The sequence below is a fragment of the Rhinoderma darwinii genome (assembly GCF_050947455.1).
Source record: "Rhinoderma darwinii isolate aRhiDar2 chromosome 2 unlocalized genomic scaffold, aRhiDar2.hap1 SUPER_2_unloc_31, whole genome shotgun sequence".
NCBI lineage: Eukaryota > Metazoa > Chordata > Amphibia > Anura > Rhinodermatidae > Rhinoderma > Rhinoderma darwinii.
The window spans coordinates 692746-699827 of record NW_027461698.1 but is presented as its reverse complement, the minus strand read 5'-3'; the positions used below and the strand labels follow the sequence as shown (position 1 = coordinate 699827).

The 7082-nt window shown below is 43.9% G+C and overlaps 1 pseudogene; it reads left to right on the top strand.

Annotated features, from left to right (window-relative positions):
* Positions 1-313: 313 nt before the first annotated feature.
* LOC142677609 (U2 spliceosomal RNA) lies at positions 314-484 on the top strand (annotated as a pseudogene).
* The last annotated feature ends 6598 nt before the right edge of the window (positions 485-7082 follow it).

The window sequence follows — 7082 nt, the reverse complement described above, 5'->3', positions numbered from 1 at the left end:
CTGTCTGGGACGCAAGAAATCTAATTATTTTTAGGAAGACTGTTTTAACTCCAAACGATGCTGTCAAACTGTTTTTATCCAGGCTGCATACTGTGTACCTCTATGACAAGAAAAGGTGGGGTGAGGTTAAGGCTGAAGGTATGTGGAATGTTAAAAAATGGAACCTGTATTGTTAATGTATGTAAAGAAATAAATTTTTGATATGACTCATATGATGTAAGGTCTAACCGCAGTATGAAGTAGCTTTTATGTGAAATAAGATGCGGATAGTATATAAACTGATGAGTTAAAAAAAAAAAAAAAAAAAAAAAAAAAAAAAAAAAAAAAAAAATCTGTTCTTATCAGTTTAATATCTGATACGTCCCCTATCTGGGGACCATATATTAAATGGATTTTTAGAACATGGAGATGGAAATAGAGCTTGCTCTGTCCACTCCACGCATTGACCTGGTATTGCAGTATTTCCAGGACCGGTGCACCCTTTCCTTATGTGTTTACTAAAATCAGATTCCAAAAGTGCTTTTTGTGTTTGCCATTGTTTTTGTCTTTCGGATGGGATCTCCCCTTTTAATCCCATTATTTCAACACCTGTTGGACAATGCATTTGTACAGTCATGTGTGATAATGAGCTAATTTATTAAATGCAATTAATTAATACATTGCCACCTCTTGTTTTGTGTCGTCTGTGTTTCTGTGTTTCCGGCATTTCACATTGGAACAGCTCATTCACCTTCCTTGTCTTCTCTCCGCCCTCCCTCCTAGGTAGGTTAAAGAGCTGCACCTGAGCCAGCCACTGATTGATGCAGCACCATAGTCAAATAGTGGAGTGGAGTAGGGGAACAGCAAACAGCCATTAAAGCAGCCAGCCCGCCCGCCCGTCACAATGGACCTACCTGTGTACACTAGATGGATGTGATGGAATGTACTGTGTTCCCTACATTTCAGGAAGAAGTAAGAATTGCAGTTGCAACAAACCCTTGCTTGCCTACAAAGAGAGCAGCAATTTGGATTTGTTACTATGTTACCTGGAAGAATAACAAACTGTGCAAGGATGGAGGTTGTAGGAGCAAGGAGAACAAGTTGTCTGTAAAGTTGGTGGATGCCTATTTTCCATTTTGCAGTCCCTTGTCTCCCTCTTGTGGCCTCCTGGAGGCAACTAGCTGTGCAAAAAAAAGACAGCCTGGGGGCCGGCTGTTGCAGTGTTGCCCTCTCAGGCAACACTGAGTGACTGACTGAGCCGCACCGTCTTATATAAAGTTCAGACGGAACTTTGCACGTGTCATAGTGGAGACCTCAGGAGCCAGAGCCAGCTTTCTGACATCATAATGGGGCCTCAGAGATAAAAGCCTGGGCCCAGGCAGTGTTGGTCAGTGCTGCTCAGCAGGCAGCACTGGACTGGATTAAAGCTGATACAAGGTGTGAAAGGAGAAGGGGTGGCAGTGGGCATGCACTTACTGCTGCTGCTGCTGCTGCTGCTGCTGCCAGTGTTTGCACGGCAGGAGGGCATTTGGGCGTTGCCAGGAAGGCGTTTTTATGTCGATTCCTCCTCTTTCAGCACTGCATTGTGGTGCAAGCAAAAGAAGCAAATCCTGTCTTGCTTCCTCTCCGGCCTTTATTCACCTCCCGCTTAGTAGCTGTGAGTGTGTGTGAGCCTGCAGGGCCCCATGGAATTGCCTAGGAGTAGGCTGAATCGCTGCAAGGGGTGAACAGCAGTATTGGGCAGGCTCGGTCAACGCGCGGCCCGTTCGGGTTATCGCTTCTCGGCCTTTTGGCTAAGATCAAGTGTATTTATACAGGAGGTTTTTAGTCAGAAGGTGCTCAGGTACCCTCTCTCTCGGCCTCGGGGGATCGTCCAGGTTCGCCTGGACTTCACCCCCGTGCTGCTATTTGGGAGAGAGGCTTAGTCCTGAGCAACGAGTTGCGATCCCCCCCCAGCCCTTTGGTGTGTCTCCGGACCCCATAGGGAGCAGCGCAAGCTGCGCGGTTCGACCCGGCTAGGCGATGGCGGGCGAACCAGATGCGGTGCCGGTATATGCCCGGCTGAAAAACTCTGCAAGATTCGTCTTGACAGAGGGTGGAGGCGGTCCACGTGGGATTAAGTTTTTGGTACTTGATATCCTTGAGAAACTACTGGCAGTCCGCAAGCATGAGATTATGGCGATCCAGGACTACCCGAAGCGTGGAGTTTTTGATGTTACATTTATGGGAGAAGGAATCCTCCGTGATGCCATGGAAAAAGCTGAGAGGGAGAAAGCTCAACTCACGTCTTCGGGCGTCAAGGTAATCGAACATGCATTTGAAGTTACCAAACTCGTAGTGATTAAAATGTACTCCCCATACGTAAAGGATCAGGAAGTGGCGGCGTTCTTAGCTGCTTACTTCAGAAACGTTAAACTGTTGGGGAGAGTAATGAACGAGTGCGGAGTGTGGACTGTCAAGTGGAAATTTATTGTGACGCTGATAAAGGACCCCTCCACCCAAAATACGAGATTACCACCGGCTCGTTTTAAAATAGGGAATGTGAATGGCGACCTCTACTTTTCAGGGATGCCAAACTTCTGCAGGACCTGCGGTACCTATGGGCACACCAGTTTTAGCTGCGATGTCACCTGTAGGAACTGTGGAAGTAAAAATCACACCATGAGAGAATGCACAGAAGAAAAGCGATGTAATTTTTGTCAAAAAACTGGTCACCTGTATTTTTCCTGCCCTCATAGGTACCGAGGAGAAGAAGAAGAAGAGCAACCCGAAGCGCCCCCACGTGCTCCGCCAGCAGACCAGGCCCGTCCCCAAGGAGAGGAACAGACCAGCACTCAGATAGAGGAGCGAGGTACCTGGGCTTCCAAGGTGCGAAGTACGGGAGCCAAAGCAGGTACCTCGAGGCCAGCAACCCCAGAGGAAAAAAGGGAGCCCAGTGCAAAGGAAAAGCGGCAGTCAAAGCGGAAGGCCGATATGGAGCAGGCCGGGAAAAAATCGGAGGCGCCCCAGAAGGCTGGTAGCCAGGGGGATGCTGGGCCTGCTCCAAAGCCTGGGTCTCTAACGTCCGACTCGGATGAGGATGATGAGGTACCGGTGGGTCCCCGTAAAAAGGGAAGACAAGGCCGAGTCGGTAGGAGGGAGTCAGGGGAGGAGCAGATGGATATATCAGTGAAGAAAGATGCGGCTCCTCCTAGGACCCCCTCCTCGCCGCGACTGGTGAGGAGGGCGGGCACTGCTCCCTCCGAGAATACTGACACCCCGCCTTGTGCACAACCTCCCCCTCCAGAAAGGCCATCACAGCCCCAGGGGGGAGTGGCGGGGCCCTGGGGGGACCCACCAGACATGGACCTCAGTAGAGCGCCATATGAGACCCAGGTAAGGCTGAATGAGTTTGGGCTCCCTGTGTACGAGGCCGGGGTTGTTGGCAATACCCTCTCTGAAGGTAGTTCCTCTCCCGCGTCATCCCTTCAGACGCTAAGCTTGGATGGGGGCGGGTATACGAGTTCAAGTGAGATATCTGGTGTTGCTGGTGGAGAGACAGTCTGATTTTAATTACCAATATTATTTATAATTTTAAAATCAAGACAATTTTTTCTCCCTATAGTTACAATGTCTGAGATAAAGGGAATCTCCCTCAACGTGAGGGGCGCAAAGACAAAAGTGAGAAGGGTTGCTCTTTTCAATTATTTATCTTGCCTGGCAGCCTCTGTTTTTTTCCTGCAGGAGTGCGGTATCCCCCACACAATGTCTTACCAAAAATACAAAGAGGATTGGAAGTGTGGTCCATCCATCTGGTCTGGATCTAACGAGTCCAGATCAGCAGGGGTCGCCATTCTTTTTAAGGGAAACGTTTTAGTTGATTTTATTCAAGAAATTTTACCAGGACGTATCTTAATGGTTAAAGCTTTTATTGATGGCACAAAATGGCAGTTTTTAAATTTTTACGGATCACCAGGAAAAAATGAAAGAGCGAGGATGTTAGAGATTTTACCACTTTTTATCAATACATCTGAGCCTTTCATCCTCGCAGGTGATTTTAACTGTGTTATGAGAGGAGAGCGCCGGCTGACCAACAGTACGAGCAGAAATTATGATAAGACCTCTGGAATGCTCAAGGATATCGTGAATGATTTTAATTTAAGTGATGTTTATAAAGAAAGTAACAGAAATAGTCCAGAGGAAGCCGGCGTCACCTGGAGCAATGCCACCTGTAGCTCCAGGATTGATTTTATTTTTTGTCCTAAAAATTTACTGCCTTTTAGTTGTGATGTTTTAACCAATGTTTTTTCTGATCATAGGCTTTTATCGTTTTTAATAAAGCATGATCTTAACAACTCGGTTGGTAAAAAGTCCTGGAAGTTTAACGTTTCCCTTTTAGACGATCCACAGGTTTTAGCAGATTTTATTGAATTTTACAGAATGAACAGGCGGATGAGAGATGTGCGTACTCCCATCAAGGCTTGGTGGGAGAAGATGAAAACAAAAATCAAAGACTTTTTTATTAAAAAGAGCGTGGCGAAAGCCAAGGAGAAAAAAGAGTTTTTTAATACCCTCAACACCCGCCTGCAGACCCTGTACAAAATGAGAGAACATGGAATAGAGGTAAAATCCGACATCATCAGTTTAAAGAAAGAGATAGCCCAGTGCCTGGAGCAGAGAGGTAAAGAGATCATTTTCCGTTCAAAAATGCAACATGTAGAAGAGAACGAGACCTGCTCCAGGTACTTTTTTAAGAAAATCAATAATAAAAAGGCTGTCATTAGAAACATTGATGGGGTGTCGGATGTACAGGGTCTTTTAAGTAAAGTTCATGAGTTTTACACTGACCTTTTTAATGTTAAAACTGTGGATCGTGATTTTATGCGTGACTCACTGAAGGAGATTACTACTGTTTTAGATCCTGTCTCGCAGCAATTTTTATTACAGGAGCTGACGGAGAAGGAGATTTTAGAAACAGTAAAGAGCTTTAAAGCAGGTAAAGTTCCTGGTCCGGATGGGATACCCAGTGAGTTTTATGTAAAATTTTATGACATTTTAAAAGAGGACCTTTTTAGCCTTTTTTCTGATGTTTTTAATTCCAAGATGCTGCCTAAGTCCTGGCAGAAGGGTGAGGTCTCCCTAATATATAAGAAAGGTGACATCGCGGCTTTGGAAAACTGGAGACCAATAACCCTTCTTAACTGCGACTACAAAATTATGGCAAAAATATGTGCAAACCGTCTGAAAGCCATAGTACCCCACATCATACACCCTAACCAGGTGTGTGGGGTGCCAGGCCGCAGCATCTGGGATAATCTAAATCTTATTAAGGACGTAATTGAGAACACGAGGTCTAGAAGATGTAAACTTGCAATTTTATCCATAGACTTTGAAAAGGCGTTTGACCGTGTTTCTCATTTTTATCTTTTTAAGGTTTTAGAGCGGATGGGTATTCCTGAAGGATTTTTATTATCACTTAAAGCCTTTTATAAAAACTGCACTAGCAAAATTTTAGTAAATGGTTTTAAGACACAGGAGGTAATTTTAAACTCGGGGGTGAAGCAGGGGTGTCCCTTGTCCCCACTGCTTTTTATTTGCGCGTTGGAGCCTTTACTGTGTGCGATTCGCCGCGACAAATTAATTTGTGGAGCTCCCCTTCCGGGGGGAGGCGGCATAGAGGCCAAAGCAGTGGGGTACATGGACGATGTTGCGGTTTTATGCAGGGACACCGTGTCGCTTCAGAGAGCCCTCAGACAAATAGAGTTTTATTGCTGTGCTTCCGGTTTTAAGGTGAATTTCAGAAAAAGTAACATTTTAAACATAGGAAGCATGGTTTTTAGAGATATACCGGTACCTGTGTCAGATTCTGTTACTATTTTAGGTATCTCCTTCAGTGAGTGCGACAATGGTTTTATAAGTTGGGACATGGTGGCGCAGAAGGTAAACAAAAAAATATGTATGTGGAATATGAGGAAACTAACCATGGAGGGAAAGGTTTTAATTATCAAAATGGTCATTTTACCCCTTCTTTTATACGTAAGCATGGTGTTTCCTCCCCCAACTGTTTTATTACGTAAAATAATAAAAACGTGTTTTACCTTCTTTTGGAGTTCCAGAATGGAGAAATTGAGACGAGAAACTGTCATGAAATCCAAACCAAAGGGTGGCAAAGATTTTCCTGATTTTAATAGGTTCCTTTTAATAAAGTTCTTTAGTTATTGTTTTAATTCCCTTTTTAAAGAACATCACTGGTCTTATTTCCTACGTTTTAACACTGGTTTTTTTATGAGGAGGCTGGGGTGGTTTGATATTAATTTAACTTCCCCCTATGCTTTTAATTTACCAGCCAACTATGAAATTTTAGAGAAAATAGTGACCTTGTTCAATTTAAGAGGGAAAAGTGTGTCAGAACTTAAAAACAGCAAAAAATTAATAAAGGACCTAAGAGACAAAGAACTAGTCTGCAGTATTGAACATTTTAGTGAAGAACGTTGTGCTTTTATTTGGAAGTTTATTAATGTGTTTTATCTTTTTAACACACAGATGGACCTGGCCTGGAGCTGCGTTCATCAATGTCTTCCATGCAGGGCATTCCAACACAGACGAGGATTTGCGAGGTCTGCCATCTGCCCGAGGGAAGGCTGCCAGGCGGAAGAGACGGTTCGACACATTTTTTGGACTTGCAACTTTGCACAGGAATTTTGGATAAAAATATTCCCTTTGTTGGTGAAGATGGCGGACCTGAAGGACTTAAGCTATGATAACATTTTATATGGACTTTTTGGATGCCCTACCCCGGATCAAAAAAGTATAGCATGGAAGACGATGAACTGCGCAAAAGAAGCTCTTTGGAAGGCCAGGAACATCCTGATTTTTAAGCATGATGTTTTAGCAATTGATGACGTTTTAGGACTTTGTTTTAGTGATATGTATATGTACTATTTATTAGATAAAAAAAGGAATGCCACCCTTTCAAGAAAATGGTTTGTGAGAGACTGGAACTCCAATATCTAATGTTTCACCACCATGTCCCTTTTATGGATTTTAATGTAAATTGAATTTTTCTTGTTGTTTTTATTCAATGTAAAAAGTGGAAATTATTGTAAATTGTACTTTTTTATAAT